Below are 24413 nucleotides of genomic sequence, written 5' to 3'. Positions count from 1 at the left end.
CACACTCCTTATCCCCCTGCTCTAGATCAATATCACCTCCACACTACATCAACCCTAATAATCTCATTCTCCTCTCGCCTCTTAGCGCTGTCCCTCTCTCCTGTTCCCCCTCTGGAAGGCCAGTTGTGTCTATAATAAACTGGTCCCCGTTCATGAGCGCTTCATCTGCAATGCCTTGATTCTCCTTGCCATCACCAAACCCTGGATTTACCCATCTGATACCACTGCTCCTGCAGCTATCTCCTTTGAGGGCCTCACATTCTCACTCACCCTGGCCTGGAGGTTTCCATGGTGGTGGTCTTGGGGTCCTTCTATCCTTGCGTCACTCCTACCAACTTTTACCTTCTGAACCCTCCATCTCATTCTTTCCATTCGACACTCATGACATTTGCCTCTTCCAACTTCTTTGAGTAGCTGCCTTTTTAGTCTCCCTGGCCTTCGCTCAAAATTCCTCCATCACTTGGCTTCCTGGCTCTTAATCTTCAAATGGGCTCTCAAGACCCATTTCTTACTCAATGCTTTCCAGCACTCATCCTAACCAACTACTCTATGCTCCTTCCTCACTATCTAGCCCATCTGTGTCACCCCTGATTGTCTGACCCTCCCCTTTAGAATGTAAGCTCTCGCGAGCAGGGCCCTCTTCTCTCACATGCTTCTTCTTGCCTTACTTTTACTTTAATTTACAATGGCACCTAAAACTTGGTTACTGACACCCTGCTGCTTATTTAGGTGTTATGCAGCATTGTTTATAAATCATGTACTTGTCCGGCACTGTCTGTACTGTTAATAACTGTTGTCTTGTGTGCTCATTTGTTTCTGTACTTTGTAAGGCGCTGTGGAACCCTTGTGGTGCCATATAAATAAAGAATAATAACAAAGGATAATAATAACGAGTGCGCAGATGTCTCCACAGTCGCCGGATGTCGATCCACTCAGCAATGCAGGTTCTGGGATCCATGGCTATCGGATCAAAGCACAGACAACGGTACTCTCTCCGAAGGTGCGTCTGTCCCTCTCTTGGTGGCTACAGACATCTCATCTAACCAAGGGTTGCCCCTTTGGATCCCGGACTAGGTACTCCTAACAATGGACGCCAGTCTCCAGGGCTGGGGCACAGTGACCAGTCCACACTCCTTTCAGGCTGCTGGACATCGGTTGAATCAACCCTGCCAATCAACATATTGGAACTTTGAGCTGCTACAGGGCCCTCATACTGGCCCAGAACATACTTCACGGAAAACGTGTACAGGTACAGTCCGACAATGCTACAACAGTGGCTCACATCAACCATCAAGGAGGCACTCAAAGTGGGGCAGCAATGACAGAAGTGTCATACATTCTGACATGGGCCGAGGGTCACCTCCTGGCCATCTCTGCGGTGTTCATTCTAGGAGTTCTCAATTGGGAAGCAGACTTCCTCAGCCATCACAATGTGCATCCCGGGGAATGGTCTCTTCACCACAAGGTTTTTCAACTCCTAGTGAGCAAATGGGGCTTCCCAGAGGTGGACCTCATGGCCTCCCTACACAATCACAAACTGCCAGTGTATGGGTCCAGAACAAGAGATGCCGAGGCAACCTTGTAGACACATTGTAAGTGAAGTGGACCTTCCAGTTTGCGTGCCTCTTCCCTCCAGTCTCCCTTCTTTCTCAAGTTCTTTGTCCTGCTGATGGCTCCAGCTTGGCCCAGACGTCATTGGTACTCAGATCTTTGGAGTCTCTCCATCGACACTCCGTTCCTGCTGCCTCAACGACCAGACCTGTTGTCTCAGGGTCCTTTAAACAAAAAAAAGAGAGGGCTAGTTGCTGGGGCAATCTTTTAGACATATAAATAAATAAATATAATCTTTAATTTTATATTAGTGAAAGTAATAAGGTACACCACACAAGACACCAAATACTAAACAAACATAGTACATAAATCGCCTATCATAGGCAAATTAGCTATTTGGAAAATAGATTGGGGAATATGTTGCCACCAATCTGATACAAAAAGTCTGGCGAAATATTATTAAATATAAGTATTATACTGAGCACAAAATGTTTTTTTAGGTCAGTCATGGTGACCCATCACAAGTTCCAATTTGAGCACAATTTATTAAAACTCAAAATGCTCCACCATGTGTATTCTAATCCTAGTTATTCTCTTTAACCTACAGCACCTGATATTCCCAGGTGGTCTCCCATCCTGGTACTAACCAGGCCTATTACTTTATAGCTTCCAAGATCAGACGAGATTCGGCAGATCAAGTAATGTATGGCTGTAAATATAGTAAGGGAAATGGTGTCTGCACCTACACATGGTAAGAGCAAAAATGTAGGACTATTGTGATTGACTAGTCCATTTTAATAGTAAAAATACAATATTCAAAGAAGATTATGCATCGGCATACTTGCTTAGTTACACATCAACATATGCATACATCTGTGATTTACATGTGATAAGTCGAGGCATATATATAAAGTAAAAAGGAAATATATCTCAATATTTGATGAAAAAATCAATATGTCACACATTAATATATGGGTTACACCGTATGAACTCACTAAGTATTGAATCCAATTTAATTATAAAGAAAAAGTAATCGATATTATTTATCATAAATGATGGATCATATATGCAAAGCACAGTAAGCAACACTCTACTGAAGTGTCATGATAAGTTTTGACTTTATATATTCCTGTAATCTGCTAGGATACATATATCTAAAGCAGAAATAATTAGTACAGCATATCATACCATCAATAATACACATTACATGTAATACACAGCCACATAGTAAACAAGAATAAAAATATAGGACTCTGCGCAGGTACTGGTGTCAAAGGGTAATTCCGTATTAGTACCCCCAAACAAAACATGTAAATCGGAATATAAAACAGTCACCAGAGCGCACAGGAATATAGAATATAAACTGAAAATCCAATGAGGTAAGTGGTACCCCTATAATAACAATATACACAATATTCAAAAATAGTCAATATGTAAAATTCTTGCAGTCTTTCACCGTAGTCACAATAGGAGGGTTTATTTCTATATATATCCAAGATGTATTTTTCATAGAGATCTTCTCACTCCCATATCACACTCGTGCATATGAAAAAGAGGGAGAAAAGACCATCATAGTGTATTACCATTTATTATATAAAATATTCAAGGTGTATCAGAGAATGGGGGTGTAGACAGAATACACCAAAATCGCTTAGAATCCTTCCTGGGAACAGGAATACAGGGAATCCCAACGACCTGCAGTGTCTCTGAAGAATCTCCACTTCCTGTATCAAGCCTTGGACTGGAACACCGATGCGTTTCAACTATAGATTTAGTCTTTTTCAAGGTGTAAAAATGGTGGAATCAAGTCCATATATATACCCTCCCTAGGTATCTCATTGGTTAGTCTTTCATTAGTTATTATTCTTAACAAACATAGCTTGCATAAACAAATATACACTGTAAAATAGTAAAATCCACATAATAAGTACTGTTACATATATAGAATAATCATATGTGCATAGAGAACATAAAAAACATTTTAAAACGATGAATAACGCTGAATAGGAACGCAGAAGTGTCTCTCTTCCGGTTTGATGGTGACACGCAAGTGTCACTTCCTGTCTGCATAAAAGCAAGTAGCGTCAAGTGACCTAATTGGTGACACGCAGAACTCCATCACATCCGGTCCGGAGTGACACGTAAACGTCACTTCCGGCACCGGACAGACGGACCCCATAGGTCACCAATAAGTTCTACAATTAGAAGGCACTATCTAAAGCAGAAATAATTAGTACAGCATATCATACCATCAATAATACACATTACAGGTAATACATAGCCACACAGTGCCTACTATTTGTGTAGCTGTGGAGCAAAGTATTGGACAGCTCAGACTGACATCAATGATATATATCGCAGATAATACACAGCCGCACAGTGCCTACTGTGTGTATGGCTTATTAGCTGATAAGACACGGAGGTCTGTCAGCTAGTGTAAGTGGCAATACAATACCAGTGCTTCAGTATCCTGGAGTCCGGTCTGTGCACTGACCATTTTCCCAGGGAAGATGTAACAGTGGAAAAGACGCGCGTTTCGTCCGGCTGAGGGCTTGTTCACCTCATCCATGTCTTGTGTCAAGAAGTAACCACTTTAAATACGTGTGCCCAGGAATTGGCTCTGCAAATCTCGAAGTGCTATAGGCTAATGAGGGGTTATGGAGACAAAGCACCTTCAGTGTCAGTGATGGTCACATATGCTGACCAATCACTGCAGACATAGGGCGCGTTGCATGCTGGTAATTGTAGTTTTGATATATTAAGTGGGTATAGTGAGAGATTGTCTTGATGACATAAAGCGCCCAATCACTGCAAACTTGGGGCATATAGCATGCTGGTAGTTATAGTTTTAATATGTCAAATGGATATGGTGGAGCATTGTCATGAAAACACGACCCGCCTCCAGTTTAGATAATGGTCACATACAGCGACCAATTATTAAAAGAGTAGTGTGCATTGCATGCTGGTTATTGTAGCTTTAAATATGCCAGAATAGATACACCTCTAAATATCATAGAGCTCTCTGGTGACTACAATCAAACCGACAGAAACTCCTATATCCATAATTAATATATCATCCTAGATGGATTAAAAGAAGGTGAGTCACTTGAATATCTTTCAAGATCCTATTGCCACAAATAGTCGTATACATGACACATCTCCAAAACAAAACACAGCTGTTGACCAATCACTATAGTAATGAAGTGCCTTGCATGCTGGTATATGTAGTTTAATATCAAAGTGAATCATATACCTAGTAACTATAATTGAAGTAGCAGTAATATATGAAGTAGCATATATATATATAAACTTATCATGACACTTCAGTAGAGTGTTGCTTACTGTGCTTTGTATATATGATTTATCATTTATGATAAATAATATCGGATTATTACTAGTTTTTCTTTATAATTAAATTGGATTCAATACTTAGTGAGTTCATACAGTGTAACCCATATATTAATGTGTGTGACATATTGTTTTTTTTCATCAAATATTGAGATATATTTCCCTTCCCCCAGATATTAATTGAATTGTTAAAATTATTGTGAGCACTAAGATTGCATGTGACAGTTGCTATTATTTGAGCAACCAAGGGAGGTTATGATAATTACTAAACAAGGATGAAACACAGATGTGTGTGACATATTGGTTTTTTCATCAAATCTTGAGATACATTTCCCTTTTCCTTTATATATATATATATATATTCCTCCTCGACTTACCACATGTAAATCACAGATGTATGCATATGTTGATGTGTAACTAAGGAGGTATGCCGATGCATAATCTTCTTTGAATATTGTAATTTTACTATTAAAATGGACTAGTCAATCACAATAGTCCTACATTTTTGCTCTTACCATGTGTAGGTGCGGACACCATTCCCCTTACTATATCTACAGCCATACATTACTTGATCTGCCCAATCTAGTCTGATCTTGGAAGCTATAAAGTAATAGGCCTGGTTAGTACCAGGATGGGAGACCACCTGGGAATATCAGGTGCTGTAGGTTAAAGAGAATAACTGGGATTAGAATACACATGGTGGAGCATTTTGAGTTTTAATAAATTGTGCTCCAATTGGAACTTGTGATGGGTCACCATATGACTGACCTAAAAAAAACATTTTGGTGCTTAGTATAATAATACTTATATTTAATAATATTTCGCCAGACTTTTTGTATCAGATTGGTGGCAATATATTCCCCAATCTATTTTCCAAATAGATAATTTGCCTATGATAGGTGATTTATGTACTGTGTTTGTTTAGTATTTGTGTCTTGTGTGGTGTACCTTATTACTTTTACTAATATATAATTAAAGATTATATTTTAACTGGATATATGTCTAAAAGAGTACACCAGCAACTAGCCCTCTCTTTTTTTGTTTAAACTTATATATTATTGGGCTTTGGGAGCATCACCAACATTAGTTGATGATCCAATCAGTATCTAGATGATAGATGGTTGGTCTATAGTATTTATTATTATTGTTTAAGTTCTGTGCGGAATCTAACTTTTCTCTTGTCTCAGGGTCCTTGCCTTTACCCAGGCCTGGGTCACCTGTCTCTGATGGCTTGGTTCTTGAGACATTCCTCCTGCGGTCCAAAAGGATTCTCTAGCTCTTTAGTCAAAATTATGCTCAGAGCGCATAAGCCAGCCTCTGCTCGGATCTACCACAGAGTGTGGCATACATATTTCCAATGGTGTCGTACCAGAAGCTATGACCCAAAAGTGTTTAGGATTTCCAGAGTCCTGGCCTTCCTTCAAGCTGGATTGGAGCTTGGACTCCGCCTGGCCTCACTGAAAGTGCATGTCTCTGCTCTATCCATTTGATTACAGCGTAGACTTGCTCCACTTCCGGATGTCCACACCTTCCTCCAGTGGCTCCTTGGGATTTGACAGTAGTGCTTTGTGCCCTCCAAGGTCCTCCGTTTGAACCCCTGGATTCTGTGGAATTCAAGTGGCTCACAGTGAAGACCCTTTTTTTCTTGCTATGGCGTCTGCCAGAAGGGTGTCAGATGTATGGGTGCTCTCCTGTCGCTCACCATTTCTGATATTCCATCAGGACAGGGCTGTGCTTCTAGTAGTTACTAGTTTCCACATTATTGAGGAAATTGTAGTCCCGGCCTTTCAATTACTAGACCTATCAGCAGGTGAGGCCTCCTTGGATATGGTCTGTGCCCTCAGGATATACGTGGGCCGTACCATTTCCCTTCGGAGATCAGACTCCTTATTTGTGCTCTATGGATTTCACAAGAAGGGATGGGCAGCCAACAAACAGACATTGGCTAAATGGCTTAAGATGACTATCTAACAGGCTTACATGCAGGAAGGCCTTCTTGTACTGGCTACTGTTACTGCTCACTCTACTCGCTTTGTGGGTCCTTCGTGGGCAGCTCGCTGTGGCGCCTCAGCTGAACAGCTTTGTAAGGTGGCCACGTGGTCCTCTGTCCATTCATTTCTGAGGTTTTATGCCTGTGATACATTTTTCCCTCAAGATTTGGGCACCGGATTCTCCTCTCAGCACAGGAGCGTCCCCTCCCTTAAATTACTACTTTGGGACATCCACAAGGTCTCCTTGTGGAGCCCTATGGACCCTGAAGAAGAAAATGAGTTATGGTAAAACTTACCTTTGTTAACTCTTTCTTCGAAGTCCACAGGGCACCCGCCCTGCCCCACCTGGCTTCATATGGGCTATGTTTCTGGTCACCGGTTTCACATCTTCTACTTGAACGTGTGATTCTTGTGTTTATCAGTCATCCTTCTCTCTTCTCCTCCTGTGGCCTTTGGCTTGTCACAAACTGAGGTGCCTCTGGCTCGGGGGCGGGGTATTGGTGGTTGGACAAGTGCATCCTGGGAGCTGAAGGCTTTAGCTGTATGGTGCCTGGTCTTCAACCACCACCTACACCCCCAAGGTCTCCCTGTGGACCCTATGGACTTCGAAGAGTTAACAAAGGTAAGTTTTACCATAACTCTCATTCTTAAATCTACTGCAAGACTCTCAGTTTTATATTCTGAACAAAGTTTTCTCCACTATTAACAGGATTATTGTCTCCTTTATTTGGGGAGACAAGTGAGACAGAACTCACTACTCTGTGCAGGTCTAAAATCTCTGATGGTCTGGCTCTCCATAACTTAAAGTTTTATTATGTGGCCTCCCAGCTTGCCAGAAGGTTCAGTGGGTGTGGGATTCTTGGGAGGCACTCTTTTGGATTTCCCATAGTTCAGCAGGTCCCCCTTCCCTGGTGCTTTACTTATGCTTTGCTCCATGGTGCTAGTATTGATCCATATACACCTCCATTTGACTTTTATACAGCATATCCTTAGTTGGTCTAATTTACCATGCTGTTTTTTTTTTTTATTAATCAATCGTCAGCTCCGCTACGTCTTTGGGTTTCCGTATGCTTCATTTTATCATGATTTACACCTCATCTTGCTTTGTGGGCCTAGTTTAGTGAGGCTCAATTGCAGATTTCCCTGCTTAAGTCTAAGTGGCCAGGCTAGGCTCCAGGAACTAGATATCCCCTCTACTCTAGCCTTAACACAAGTTATTGACTGTAGTAGGGATGCTAGCTCCTGCCTCTGTTTTCAGCAACTTAATTTTTATATCGTACAGAGAACCTATTACTCAACTTTATTTTCATCAGGGGCCATTGTGCCAGCTCTTCCTGCCAATAGAGTGACTCAGATGGCAGTGCCTTTTGAGGAGACGGTTGACCACATTATTTAGAAATACAGTATATACTGTGTCTGTCTACTCTAGAAAGTGTAACATTAGCTGAAACCTGTCTCATGCCAGAAACTCCCAGTTTGGATAAGTGGAAGTTAATGATAGCGCTGATCATGAACAATACCTATACTCCATTATAAATGCGGTCTACAAATATAAACTTTGGGCTAATTGGTGTCAGTCAAAATAAGGCCTCCTTCCTCAGGCTGACGTTTCTTGAAGTCTATTTCCCAGGCTTGGGAAATAGACTTCAAGGAGGAGGGAGCTGGTTGTCGGCAAGTATGCTATATTCCCATCATTCTTTTCTCCCTGTTACCTGGCATGTACTGCACACTATTCATTTTCCACTATGCTGTTATGCATTTATGTAATTTCCTATTGTTTGATTATTTGCTTTTATTTGTAAATTCACACACAATATACACAGTCATGTCCTTTCATTGCTACTTTATGTGGTATTTCTGATATGTAGTCCACTCTGTTGCATCTTGTTTTTTTTTTTTCTTTCTTATACCCTAATGGTTAGGTATGTCTTTATTTTTTACTTGTTTGTTCTTGTATTGCTTCATGAAAAGAACAGGCTGTCAAGCAATACATGTGTTCACTGTAAATTCATAACATATCTGCATTGTAACTTCATGGTCCATCCCATATTCAAAGTAAACACCCTGAAATGTAGTCTAACCACTTAACTTCTAAAAACCAGAGAAGAACATGTATTTCAACTTATCCAAAATGAGTTTAATATTTGTAAAAAATCATTTCTTTTCAAACATGGGATCATCACCATCAAAACATCTAGACTTCCCTTTTCATAGCGGCACCAGGTATACTTTAGGGGGTGTGGGGGGGGGGTTAATCGACTTTATGCCTGCGCCTGCTAATCTCTGCAGCCGCTTGGTGGGGGGTCCTGCTGTACTGACCGATCAACAGTGATTGGCAGCACGGCAGACATTGGGGGTGGGTGCAGGGAAGCAGAGGGACTGGAAGGTCCCTCAGAGCAGCACCTGTGGGAAGATTCTCTTGCTGCAGCCACCCACACTGTTTATCTGACTGACATTATTGCGACCAGATCAGATAAAGCACTGCCTGGTGTGGTCGGAAAAATAATATCATGCCAGGCAAATGGTTAAGGATGTTTTTCATAATTATTAATTATTTGTACATGTGGCTTCAGAATGTGTGCAGTCTAAAGGATTGTCACATTTGAGACCCTGACCCACAGTGAAATAAAGTGTTACCAGATGCTTTGCTTTAATTACACCCTAACTATACCAATAATTACCTTCCATTTTGCATCAAACATTTAATCTTCTTACTGTTTCATATGTAGATAATATCGCTTTTATACCTAAATTCCAGGTCTGACCCAGACGTTGGAACAGGGCTTCAAACCGGATCAGACCTGGAATTTAGCCGGCGCCAACCCAGGATATTCCAGCGTGGAAGTGGATGCTTGGAGATGACGTCATCTCCAAGCACTACTGAAGCTGGCCAATCAGCAGGCATGCGCGCGCTCCAGGTCATTGTGACCCGGACCGCACCGTTTACACTGCAGGGTTTCATGGGTCATTCCAAGTGTTAAACCCTGCAAGTTACCTGGGTTGGATTGCCAGGTCACTCGACCCTGGAATCCAACCCTGTCCCCTTTTACACCAAGGAGCTACCCGGGTTAACCCTGCAATAACCCGGGTTTTAACTCTGGTGTAAAAGGGATATAATATTCTGTTTATTTCTAACCTACAGTGATGGCTTCAATTAAAAGTTTGATAATGTACTTCAAAGATGAGACTTCTCACTTAAAACAGTGGTGCAAAATGACCTCGGAGAGTAATAATAAAGTGAACTTGGGGCTTGCTCAATGCTTGTATTCTTGTTGTTCTTTGCCAACTTCACGTTGTAATAAGAGTTATATATTAATTTACTTGTTTTGAGCTGCTCATTGTACTCTGATAAAAAAAAAAAAACTTTCCGTGGGTGATTTAAAATAGAACACAGGACTTAAATGCTGCCCTATACAATTCTTGTCCAAGTTGTTGATCCAGAAGGTCGCTATGTAATTGTAGAAATGTATAATATGAACTATATCTTGATTAATGTTTATGCCCCTAATGTGGTTTCACAACCTTTTATTTTTTTTACTAAACTCCATAAAATGAGACACTAATGCTTCAAATTTTCTCTATTGGTTGCAGATTTCAACACCGTTTATGATCCCGCCCAGACAAATTGTTCCTGTCATAGAAGGATTATATATTAAATCTTTCCTTTTGCAGACATGTGCACTCTCTTAAAACCCCACCATCATCTGATAGGTCTCTGGCGACTTTTTAACCCTACTGATAAAACCTATCCATTCCATGTGGCAGATCACCATCTGCTTTACATATTTATAATCAGTGCTCTTGTTTCTGTAGTATACCAGACAGATATTTATGATAGTCATATCAGACCATGCTGCCAAATCAATATCCTTGAAGCATTCCTGACATCAGTCTCCCAACTGCCTTTGCAGTGTCCCACATGATTTGTCTATATCAGAAGACTTAATATTATTGTGAAATTCTGCCCAATCAATTATAGACAATTGGGATAATCTCCAGCTTTTTTTGGAGACTTGTAAGGGGACATACAGATATGTCCTCTTGCATCTTTGCCGCTTGTGCTACAAATCGCACCATGCTGCATTTACACCTGCGACTCCATAGAATTGCATGGTGCAAACGCAGTGCATGGCATACTGTGGCGGCTGCGGCTAATCACATGGCACGATACATGCGCACATTTGCAACATGAGCAGCAAAGATGCAAGAGGACACATCTGTAAATATTAACTATGTTGCTAAAAAAAAAAAGAAACTACAACTGCATATACCGAACTCCAGGAGGTCTACTGCAGAGACCTTTAATGCGTATGCTTCCCAAGCAAGGCTCTCCTCCCTTCTGGCTTATAAACAGGCCAGGCACCTTTTGGAAGAACTTATTCTGTCTTAAGCGAAGACAGATATTTTGCTAAAAACAAGTGCTATACGATATGGGAAACAAAACTGGTAAATTGTCATCTATGGTATGAAAAGTCGACATCCAGAATGTCAACAGGTTCTGAATGTTGACGGTCAGAAAGCCAACATGGACTTTAGATTAACAACTCATATATTGCCATTCAAAAATGTTGACATATACCATGTAAATACGAGGATGTCAACATAGTTTTTTTTTATTATTTTAGCCTAACCCTAACATAAAAACTGCATGTCGACTTTCCAGTGTTGATACGTTAAATTTATGGAAAAGAAACCCTTTGTTTGGGTTAGTGATGAGGGCAGAAAGTACCAGATTTGGGATACCATTACATGTAACACCAATTTTGTCATCTATAGAATTACATTTGGGTGTAATAAGGCATACATAGGTAAGACAAAGAGATGCCTGAAAATACACACACAGTAACATATGCGGAATATTAAAAATAAGTTAACTACCCATAGTCTTTCAAGACATTTTACAGAAGTTCATCAGTCAGAAGTGAAGTCTTTATCCTTCACTGTATTGTAATACTTTAGAGAAAATCCAAGGGGGGTAATAGAGAGCTAGAGCTCTCCAAGGGGTAAATTTACTAAGAATCGAGTTTGTGTGAGTTTTGGCATTTTTTATCATCTCGTAAATTTACTAAAGACAAACTCGAGTGAGTTTGGAAGTTCTATTTTTTCACTGTTAAAACTCATGTGAGTTTGCAAACTCGAAAAAACTCACCATCGGCCACAATAGGAAATACTTTAGATGAAAAAGAAGCAACTCGAAAATTTACCAAGAATTGAGTTTCCAATCTCGTGTGAGATTGTAGAAAACTCACTGTGAAATAGAAGTTTCAAATAGACCACCTCCTGAGTTGCGAGTTTGGCAGAAACATACACAGATTAGTGTGATTTGTATGTTTCTGCCTGTATACCTAATATAAAAAGTGTTTTTATTTTTTTTTAAATGACATAGGGCCCCCCCCCCCAAAAAAAAAGCATAACCAGCCCCAGACTTGCCAGCCTGTCCTGGCTCTTAAAATTATGGGGAACAAAATGATTAGGGTTCCAACGTAATTTAAGAACCAGCACCAGGCAGCAGGGCCAGACCTGGTTTTAAATATACGGAGAAAAAAAATGGCGTGAGATCCCCCGTATATTTAAAAACAGCTACAGACCCTTTATAGCGGGGGACTGATGCCACAGCCAGGGGAGCCCTTTCACCGGCCCCCCCCAGCCACAGCATCAGCCCTGACCGCTAGTCAGGCCAGGGATCCCTAGGGAGCCCTCCAATAAAGGGGTCCCCCTCTCCAGGGCACCCTGTTCTAGGCTGATAGCCGGGGCTATCCCCAGCACCCTAGGGTGGTGGGTGCCAGGTTGATAGTGTTAGTGTGTAGTGTAAAATCAATGGTTATATATTGTCTTTAGTTGTGGAACTACACATACCAGCAAGCTTCCCCCATATGCTGGTATTTGGAGAACCACAAATACCAGCATGCGGAGCATTACGGACCCGCTGGCACTTGTAGTTCCACAACCAAAGCAATATGTAAATAAACACAACATACACCGTGAAAGTATAATTTTATTATAGCATACATACCCACCTAGTATCCGAAGTAATCCATAGGGGTACCTATAAAAAAAAATCCATACTCACCTCTCCTATGCGTAGTTCACGTCCTCTTCTCCAGGTAGGCATCCAAAGGGTTAAAATAAAAACGAGTGTACCCGAATCCAAGCGGACTGAGTAAAGGTATGTGTGTGTACATATAGCTTTACTCTGCGCAAATGACCAGGCACACGTGTGCCCAGTCATTGAAGGGGCCGCCAATCAGCGGGAATCTCCATCGGAGCAGCTATTGGGGCTGTATGCGGTCAGCGCGTCTCCCCATAGACTTCTATGTAGATTAATCTCCATTGAAGTTATGCTGGGACCCGCTACATTGTATCATTGATGTAACCACAAGGTTATACACAATTAACATTGATATGATATGTGCAGGCTGCTTGCTCTCCTTAAACTCACCTCGAAACTCTCCTCTAAACTTGCATTTTGGAGGAAAAAAAACTCCATCTGCTTCACCATCGAAAAACTGCTTTATCCTTTAATAACTCGCAAATTTACTAAGAAGTGAGTTTAGGTAAAAATTAAAGTTAGTTTAAAAGCTAAAAAAACTTGACCAAACTCGATTCTTAGTAAATTTACCACCGAAAGAGAATCTTTTTGGATCTATTCCTTAAAAACGCATTGTACCCTTTAGGTCATAATGAAGGTATCAACATAGTTTCCTACCTGTAGTAGTAGATTATAGTGACGTTCCATTGGATACAGGTGTCTAAAGTTGTATTCCAAATGACCTTGTCTAAAGTTATATTCCAAATAAATTTGTTGTTGTAAAGTAAGAATCCCGTATGGAATCAAAGTATATTTATATTCATTTTTTAATTTCTTTTTTGTATTTGTATTTATTATGCCCCATATCATTAAGGCTAATTTAAATGTTTGATCTAATCAGAGTTTTATGGGATATTTAAAGGTTTGGGTGCTAGGGCACTCACATTTAAGGGGATTTATTTTAGAGAAATCAGGGTCCATTTTATTTCATGTAGGCTTTAATGGGTTCCCAAGTAAATATTCACACATTTATAGGTCATCCCATTTGTTGATATCAGTTCTGTTTCATATTTGAGTATGAATGGATTCACAAGCAGGTACAGCCATTCATTATCTTTCACTTATTAGGAGTATAGTCACAGTTTCATATTCCCTTATTAATATTAGTCGAGTTATTGAGTTTTCATCAGATAGGATTGAAAGGACCACATTATATGCACATCACATATTATTATTATTTTCTAGATATTATTAAGTTTCACTGTAAGTGATGGTATCACTATTTATGCCTATTTTTATTCACATTTTCTAGTGGATATTTTGAGAGGGTACAGTTCTTTACCTTTGAGGAAATGTGTGTTAAATATCATCCTTTAACAGTACATTGAAAGGCTGTATATATCTTAGCAGTGCAAATGAGTCACTGTTGTCCCACTAGAACTTCAAATATAAATCCAGTCCATTAATGAACACATTACTTTACTACAAAGCTGTCTGAGTAATAGACACTTGAAAAATGGCCGCCGTTCTTACACTAGAGCCAGAATTGTTTATGTAATAGGCGCCAGGAAAATGGCTGCCGTTCTTCCAATTCAGCTCCGTTGAAGTATTAGTTTAAGATCCCAGTCATAGGTCCTCCGTAGTCAGACATGTCACAGACATTTAGATCATAGTCCCCTCATGTAATTCAGCCCTCTGTCTGTGCACTATCACCTGCTGCGCACATCGCGGCACTTCCGGTATGTGGAACGCAGATCAGATGACTGATGGGTAATGTAGTTTTTTCCCGGAAGTATTCCGTTTTTAGGTTCTAAAGCTAATTATTTGAAAGAGACTTCCAACCAATCCCACTAATGTGTATCAGGAGAAGCTGTTTAAACTGTTAAATGAAGCAAGAATAGAAGGTTTAATTAGCAGAGAGGAATTTGATCACCTTTTTGTCAAATATCCTAGAACACCCATTTTTTATCATATCCCATACATAAGAACAAGGAAACCCCTCTGGGTCACCCGATAATTTAACTGAAAATTTGTCACACTTTATTGATTTAAAGCTGCAGCCATACATCAGAAAATTGAGGTCCTATTTAAAGGATTCCACAGACATCTTAGGAATTTTAAAAGATTTTGAATGGTCCTCTGCTTTCCATTGGGTTACAGTAGATGTACAGGCACTATACTCATCTATTCCTCACAAAGAAGGCATTGAGGCTGTAGATAAGATCCTGTCTAGTGATGTAGAGGTTTCCATGGCAGAGAAGGAATTCCTAACAAAAAGTATAAACTTCATATTAGAACACAACTTTTTCGAGTTTGAGGGTGTTTCTCCTAAAAAAACGGGATGGCTATGGGTACGAAGTTTGCCCTGTCTTATGCTAATATTCTGATGGGTGAGAGGGAAAAAAGGTACATCTATGGTTCTGTATTTGATCTAACTAATATTAAACTATATCAACGCTATATTGATGACCTGATACTCATTTGGGAGGGAGGGTCAAATAGCATCGATCAGTTTATCTCTTATATTAATGAGTGAGTTTAATTTAAAGTTCACTTTCAAACAACATCCACACTGTATCGAATATCTGGATATTTATTTGGAAGGTGTACCGACCGAAATAATAAAAACTAGTACACACTTTAAGGAGATACATGCTAACAGCTTTATACCATCTTCCAGCTGCCATTTCCAACCATGGATCAATAACGTACCTTACTCTCAATTTTTGAGATTGAAGAAAAACTAACAGTGACACCATGTTTTGTAGTCAATCGTTGAAACTTAAACAGAGGTTATTGACAGGGGTTATACTGAAGAATTGATAACAAAAGCTGCCATTAAAGCCTCAATGCTTAATAGGGAGGATTTACTTAGGGAACGACCATTTGTAAAAGAGAAATGTGCCTTTAATAGTAGACCGTTCATAACACAATTTAATAAGGAGAACAAGTTAATTTTTGGAATTTTGAAGCGCCATTTGAACATTCTGCTTACAGACCCCATTTTGGGGCCTAAACTTCCAAAAGAACCCAAGTTAATTTTTAAGAGACCAAGCAATCTTAAAAGTATATTAGTCCTGAGTAAGCTCAAATCTAATTCAAACGTTAAAACAGGAGTGGAAGACAATCAGAGATTTTTGATGAAGAGGTCAGGTTGTTTTCCTTTGTTTGGGTTAGTGATGAAGGCAGAAAGTACCAGATTTGGGATACCATTACATGTAACACCAATTTTGTCATCTATAGTATTATATGTGGGTGTAATAAGGCATACATAGGTAAAACAAAGAGATGCCTGAAAATACGCATACAGGAACATATGCGGAATATTTAAAATAAGTTAACTACCCATAGTCTTCAAAGACATTTTGCAGAAGTTCATCAGTCAGAAGTGAAATCTTTATCCTTCACTGTATTGGAAAACATTAGAGAAAATCCAAGGGGGGTAATAGAGAGCTAGAGCTCTCCAAAAGAGAATCTTTTTGGATCTATTCCTTAAACACATTGTACCCTTTAGGTCATAATGAAGGTATCAACATAGTTTCCTTCCTGTAGTAGTAGATTATAGTGACGTTCCATTGGATACAGGTGTCTTAAATTGTATTCCAAATAACCTTGTCTAAAGTTGTATTCCAAATTAATTTGTTGTTGTAAAGTCAAAATCCCATATGGAATCCAAGTATATTTATATTCATTTTTTCAATTCTTTTTTGTATTTGTATTTATTACGCCCCATATCATTAAGGCTAATTTAAATGTTTGATCTAATCAGAGTTTTTTGGGATATTTAGAAGGTTTGGGTGCTAGGGCACTCACATTAAGGGGATTGATTTTAGAGAAACCAGTGTCCATATTATTTCACATAGGCTTTAATGGTTTCACAAGTAAGTATTCACACATTTATAGGTCATTCCATTTGTTGATATCAGGTCTGTTTCATATTTGAGTATGAATGGGTTCACAAGCAGGTACATCCATTCATTATCTTTCACTTATTCGGAGTATGGTCAGTTTCATATTCCCTTATTAATATTGGGTGAGTTATTGCGTTTTCATCAGAAAAGGTTGAAAGGACCACATTATATGCACATCACATATTATTAAGATTATTTTCTAGATATTATTAAGTTTCATTGTAAGTGACGGTATCACTAGTTATGCCTATTTTTAGTCACATTTTCTAGTGGATATTTTGAAAGGGTAAAGTTCTTTACCTTTGAGGAAAAGGCGCCCGGAAAATGGCTGCCATTTTTCCAATTCAGCTCCGTTGAAGTATTAGTTTAAGATCCCAGTCATAGGTCCACCGTAGTCGGATACGTCACAGACATTTAGATCATAGTCCCCTCATGTAATTCAGCCCTCAGTCTGTGCACTATCACCTGCTGCGCACATCGCGGCACTTCCGGTATGTGGAACACAGATCAGGTGACTGATGGGTAATGTAGATTTTTCCCGGAAGTATTCAGTTTTTAGGTTTTATTATGAATTTGCAGCATTTTTATACCATTGTTCATCGAATGGGAGAATTGGCCACCTGTGGCTTTCTAATGTTTAGGAAGTCAAGTCTTGTTAAGTGGCGCCTAAGTCATTTTTAAAAGCGGCTTCTATCAGTATATATTTTGATGAGAGGAAGTGATGTCATTCCCAAGAGAAGGATAAAAAGGCAGTTGGGATTAGGTTAGTTCAGAGTTGGTCGTGTATAGTCACCCTGAGTTTAAGTACTTATTGGATTCCTTCTGCAGATTCTTACTATGGAATTTTGTTGCATGCTTTAAAAGGGCTTGATGTCTCTCGTCACTCTGTTTCTATGTTCTATTATGATCTTAATTGTTTTGTATATAATATCCTTATTTGAGCTCTTTGTTCTATTCTATTTTTGATCACAAATGTAGTTCCACATTAACTGTGTGAATGACATTTCAACCATTAGACTTAACGGAAAGGTCTTAAAGTTTTTATGTATAAAGTCTCTTGGAGCTTTTTCAATTTTAACTTTAAATGTAGGTTAATATCACATTATCTGAATTAATGAGATTTTAACCATTCAACTAAATGAAAGGTCCTATTGGAATTGTTGCTAAGGCATTTAAAGAAGTTTTATCACCATGGAAGCTAGATTAGTTTTGATGTTTATACTATGAAAATGTTTATATACATTTGACAGATTGTTTCCCTTGCGGGTTCTACTGCGTAGAAATATTCTGAAGCTGCTTATGTCAGTGGCTTGTTGATATATTAAGGTATGTAGCATTGCATATCAAATATGAGCACACGTTGTTTATGTAATTGAACTTATTAAGAACTTGTACATATATATTTGTATTCAATATGCATTGTGAAGATACACCCATTATATGTTTTGTTAAGATCTACCCCTGATAAAGTCCTATCAAGGGATGAAATGCGTCGGGTTGAAGGTGTCCGTTTAGGGCTAAACTCCTTGGGTCCGCTACCACGAGCTCGCACCCTTTTGGGTGAGGAAGAGGTTTTTCGGTGCCATCCACCAGTGGTTCAGCAAACAGAAACTGCACCTTATCAAATACATTCCATGTAAGCACAGTTTATTATGCTTTGTCGGTTTTAATGTGGAAATAAACCTTTTTTTAAATACTGTGCAATGGTTGGCCATTTGGCCATTGTTTGGGTGTTTTCTTCTGGTGCAAGGGTGTACTTGCAGGAACTCGCCGGATTAGTCCGTGTTTCAAAATTCTTCCCTTTGATGGCTTCCAAGGTCATGTAAACCAAACATTATCTTAAGGAGAATTCACACAAAGACGTTTGGAAGTTTCGATTGGTCCGTCTACACCTCCTAAATATTGGCCGGCAATTCTCTTCATATATTAAAGCCACATTGTATGCTTCGTAGCAACTGTGAAGAGTATTCCACTTAAAGCGCCCTTTTTGTCCTTTTTTTGTATTTGTTTGTATGTTGATCCCAACATACAAACAGGGGGTCGGGTATAAAGGTGCAGCCATCTGATTGTGTATTGTTGTGTTATTGTGTGAGCACAGGATAAGGGCATGTTTGTTTAATTGATACATTAAATGTCGACATTATGATCATTTCGACATATTGGTTGGTGACCTAAACTCCATGTCGACATTCTGACTGGATACCGTCTAAAACTGGTAGTGTAAGGAATTATAATGTGGCTTTAAGGACCTTTTCTCTAACATCCTACATACGGACTCCAAGGAAATTCTTCCCTCATGCATCATTGCATGTAGGACGGACGCACCAGGAGACTCTGATGATTAATTTGATATGCAACACTTGTATACATGTGTGCGGTTGAGTCTCTGAATCTATATACGAAGTGCTACGATGCAGTGGCCACAGCTTTTTTCCACGCCAAGTTCCACTGTGCTTCGCATACAGATATACAAATGTCACATATCAAATTAATCAGCACAGTCTTGTGGTGCATCCTAGTACATCGAATTGTGACTAAGACATTTCTTCTTCGGGGTCCATAGGGATCCACAGGGATACCATGGGGATATTATGGTTGGAAGACCAAGCACCAAACAGTTAAAGCTTTTGCCCCCAGAATGCCCATATATACCCCAGCCCTAGCCATAGGACTTTAGTTGTTAGTTTGGTGCGGCAGGATCAAGACGCACCTTTGTAACAGGGGACTGCTTTGGCAGTCCTAAAGGGGCCTATCCATTTAGCGACATGAAAGTCTGAACATCCAGCATTCAGACTTTCATGTTGCTGTGGTGCGGGCACCGCACTGAAAGACGTTCACTGAATGTCTTCAGTGCAGGAGCCTGACCTCCCTATCTATTAACATGCCGAACCTGATGACTGTCGTTAGGTTGACGGGCATGTTCAATAGATAGTTGGGGTCAGCAAGGACCCAGCATGCACGTGCTTCGCTGGTCCTTGCCGGCTATCCACTTGCAGACTTTCTACACATTCCGACCAAAACCTCCTGGTTTTGGCCGCATCGTGCAGAAAGTCGGCTTTTATTTTATGTTTAATTTTATTTTCTTATGTTTGAGTCAGCAGTACTCCGTGATCATGCAACTCCATCTACCTCCGCCGGCCGCAACATCAGTAATTGTGCTGGTGATTTCAGCGGGTCGCAGCTGAGATTAGGTAGCAGCAATGCTGCGACCTGGACTGCACCGGATGTTCGGAGATGTAAGGTAAGACGATTCCTTGCTTACAAGGAATCACGCGTGGCAGTCTTTGCTTTTGGTGTCAGAGATAAATCAGAAGCCGCTGCTGTCAGGGACCGTGATTGTCCGCGTCCTCACTACATCAGCCGGTGCCTTATCGTCTGATGCTGGGGATCGGTAGCAGACACTTCCGCTGCCACGAGGCCAGCGTACCTGACTGGATAACGCAGCCTAGGTGAGGTAGGCGCTCCCCCCAGACCCAGACGCAGTCCCTACAAAGGGTTTCACGCATCTGGGTTGCTCAGGCTACCCTCCACGTGTATATGAGACACTCACAATCCATGCTTAGTGCGCCCTGTAGCTGTGGTCTCAGGAGGGTCTGGGTCAGTCTCCCTGTATACCTCTCCCTTGGTTAAGGTATATGGTGCTCTATGTCCTACCATTCCTTTGCATTGCTGTAGTTGATTTAGAGCCAATGTAATTATATTACATGTGCATTGTATGTGACTGTTTGCTAGCTGCTGATTGACACTGTATTTTATTTCTAAATCTGTCAATTATAACTATCACTGTTCTCTCAATCCTTTTTGGGTGGAGATTTCTTTCCAAGTACTTTCCATTCAATTAAGATTTTGACCATGTCAATATATAAAGGGAAACAGGATGGTGAGCAGCCTGTGCTGGTTCCATGTAATGCATGTACGGCTTATGTGTCCTCTCAGGATGTAAAGGATGGTTTGTGTTGTCTGTTACAAAGCGTCACTTCACCAATCCAGTTTACCTGTCCCTGGACAAGAACCATCTTGGGTTTCCTCTATGTCCCAGGTTATGATGAAGGTTGTGGATCGTATGGCTGCTCCTACAATGCCTCCTTGGATGGGGTGTCCACACTATACTATGTTTGCATCTCCTATGCATTCTTCATGGAAGGATGTTTATGGCCATTCTAGAGAGAGTATGGGACCATCTGATGTTGATAACAGACTGGTAGGGACCAAAGCGCCTAATCCAAGTTAACTTTCTATAAGGCTGCTCAACATATGGATTCAGACACATCATCAGGGCAATCAGATGATGCACAGGGTTCCTCTTCAGGATCTAGCTCTGGGGAGGAGGATTATCCATCCACAGTGAATGTTCCTTCGTTGGTGTGGGCGGTTAAATCAGTCCTAGAAATTCAGGTTGATGAATCAGCTCATAGTAAGAAGGCTCCAATGCTTAATCACCACTGGGAGGTGGTCAAAACGGAGTTCCCTGTCTGAACAGGTTACAGAGCTTATCGAGGAGGCATGGGGTAATCCTGATAAACTGTTTTATGTGACTAAAAAACCATCATTGTATCCGTTCCCACCTTGTGTATGTACTAAATGGGATGTACCTCCTACTGTGGATGCTCATGTAACATATTTAATCAGAAATGCTACATTGCCTATTCCATCAGTGTCTTCGCTGAAGGATTCCACAGATTAAAATATTGAAGCCTGTCTTAAAGCAATATTTTCATCATCTGGAGTGGCTACTCGTCCAGCTATGGCTGGAGCCTGGGTAGCCAAAGCTGTGGAACAATGGAGGATCCGCTACCAAATGCTACCAAAGAACAGATGATGAATATCTCCCACATACGGGAAGCAGCTTCCTATCTGGGAGGGGCTGCACTGGATGCTGGAATTTTAGCTTCTAGGGGATCAGCAGCATCAATAGTGGCACAGAGGGCCCTTTGGTAAAGATCTTGGAAAGCTGATACAGGATCAAAGAGGGCTCTGGAAGTCTTACGTTTCTATGGAAAGGTACATTTTGGTGCAGAGTTGGATAATATAATTATTTCTCTAGTAGCTTCAAAATCTGAAAGTCTGCCATCTACATCAAAGACTAGACTAGAAAGGAACAGTCTTTCTCTAGGCCAACTAGTTTCCACAAGTCTAAGCGACAAACTAAGAGGTCTGGCCTGGCAAGACGTCCAGCTTCTAAGCCAGGCAACAAGCCCTCGGCCTGATGGAGCGGGCCTCCTCATGGGGGATTCCAGGGTGGGAGGCTGACTTCTTCAGTTTGCGGATTATTGCCATCAGACAACTACAGATGCCTGGGTCAGAGAAGTAGTCTCTCAGAGGTATGCCCTCACTTTCATTAGACATCCCCACCAGAAGTTTTTTTTGCACAAATCTTCCATCAGATGTGTTCAAGGCCTTGGCCCTTCAGGAAGCCATTCACTCCCTGCTGCAGGCGGGGGTAATAAGCCCAGTTCCTGTGTCTCAACAGGGAAGAGGTTATTATTCCAATCTTTCTGGTTCAGAAACCGAATGGGGCTTATCGCGCTATATTAAGGCCTATATTCAATTAGACGCGAAAAGTCAGAAGCTTTTCGGCTATTGTACTTTCCGCTGCATTTGCCTGTTTGAGACGCGAAATTGCGACATGCGCATCCTCGCCCTATTCAATTACAGGACAGGCGAAAACGCAAATAGGTGGATGCATAACAGACGGAAAGTACTGAATAGATTGGGGGAATCATTCTGTACCCCAAAATAAGATGCACTGACACTGGAAATCATTATAGATGTTTACTATTAACCCTAATAAATGTACTTTGTGTCCTTAAGCTGTGTTAAAAGCTTTCTAGAATGTTTTTTGTAAAAATGGTGAAGAATGATCGAAAACAGTATTTTTTGGTGAAAATAAATAGTCCAGTCAAATATGGGGTACTTGAAAATGGGTACTAGAATATATTTGTATCTCTAACGTGCACTTTTTAAAAGAGTCAAAAATCCACCTGCAATCCTAAAAACACCTGGCCCATTGAAACAGCCCCCCAAGAAACCTATGTCACTAATTTTTATCCTCGTCCTCCCACTTTTTTCATTTTTGCCTCAAAAATGAAATTTTTGTGGTGTTCTGAGGCAATTTTTTTATTGTCTTGACCTATTTTTTGCTGGTGTCCAAAGGGTTCTGAATCAATTGCCACCATTTGCACCCCAAAATAGAGATTTTGCACTTTTTTACACCTGCCTTACACTTTCCGCCTATTTCAGTGAATTGAGTTTCCGCGTACGCGAAAAACGTCCTGGAATTGAATTTGTAGATAAAACGCAAACACGCAAAAAGCAGCAATAGGCAAAACTTTCGCGGATTGCGGCTTTTCGTGTCTAATTGAATCCGGCCCTAAATCTAAAAATCCTCAACAGCTTTATCCATGTACCCAAGTTTCGTACGGAAACTCTCCGGTTAATTATTTTGGTAATGGAGCAGAGGGATTACATGGTTTCTCTGGACATTCAAGATACATATCTGCATGTTCCTTTTATACCATCCCACCAATTCTTACAGTTTGCTGTCCTTCAGCAACATTACCAATTTCAGGCTCTACCCTTTGGCCTATCTACGGCTCCCCGAGTATTTACCAAAATAATGGCAGTCTTGACGGCCTCTCTCAGTCGTCAGGGAGTCAGCATTCTGCCATAGTTGGAAGACCTTCTGATATTGGCGCAGACTCCAGTTAGGTTACAAAACAATCTTCAAATGACCATAGCCTGCCTACAAAGGCATGGCTGAATAATCAATTGGAAGAAATCATCACTATTCCAACACAGCAGATGGTACATCTGGGAGCGTTTCTGGATTCTCGGGCACAAAGTGTGTTTCTGCCAGAGGACAAGATTGCGGATCTATCATTGCGAATACGCAAGCTGCTACGCAAGCGAAGGGTATCCATTCTGTTAGCAATGCAGGTCCTGGGATCAATGGTATCCACCTTCAACATGGTGGGGTATTGTCAGTTCCATTCCAGGCCTCTACAAAGATTGATTCTCTCCAGGTGGAACAGACCACATCATCATCTCAGAGGATCCTTCTCACTTCCTTCTCACTCCAGAGGTTTGTCACTCCCTCCTGTGGTGGCTAAGAAAGGATCATCTAAACCAAGGGTACCCGTTCTGGATTCCAAATTGGGCGTTTCTCACCACGTACACCAACCTTTGCGGATGGGAGGCAGTAACAGGTCATCACACCTTTCAGGGAAGATAGACAAATCAAGAAAGTCATCTGCCAATAAATATTCTGGAACTGCGAGCAGTATACTGAGCTCATTGTTATGGAACAGGACCTGCTCCAGGGCAGGCCGGTCCAGATCCAGACCAACAACGCGACTACAGTGGCCTACATCAATCATCAGGGAGGCATAAGAAGTTTTGCAGCCATGAAGAAAGTGACAGAATTGGGCAGAATGTCACCTTCCGGCTATCCCGGCAATACATACCAGGAGTAATCAATTGGGAAGCAGACTTCTTAAGTCGCCAAGACATACATGCCGGAGAGTGGTCTCTCCATCCGTGAGTGCTTCAGCGCCTGGTAAACAATGGGGTCTACCAGAGATAAAT

At 40.7% G+C, this 24413-nt stretch overlaps 2 pseudogenes; one reads left to right on the top strand and one right to left on the bottom strand.

Moving 5' to 3' along the window:
* Window positions 1–2149: 2149 nt before the first annotated feature.
* LOC148543213 (5S ribosomal RNA) lies at window positions 2150–2268 on the bottom strand (annotated as a pseudogene).
* A 3180-nt stretch (window positions 2269–5448) lies between these two features.
* Window positions 5449–5567, top strand: LOC148543212 (5S ribosomal RNA; annotated as a pseudogene).
* The last annotated feature ends 18846 nt before the right edge of the window (window positions 5568–24413 follow it).

This window comes from Taudactylus pleione, unplaced genomic scaffold, assembly GCF_031769625.1.
Source record: "Taudactylus pleione unplaced genomic scaffold, aTauple2 ptg000005l, whole genome shotgun sequence".
Taxonomy (NCBI): domain Eukaryota; kingdom Metazoa; phylum Chordata; class Amphibia; order Anura; family Myobatrachidae; genus Taudactylus; species Taudactylus pleione.
Note: the sequence above shows the minus strand (reverse complement) of the source record. Positions and strands in the feature narration are given on the sequence as shown.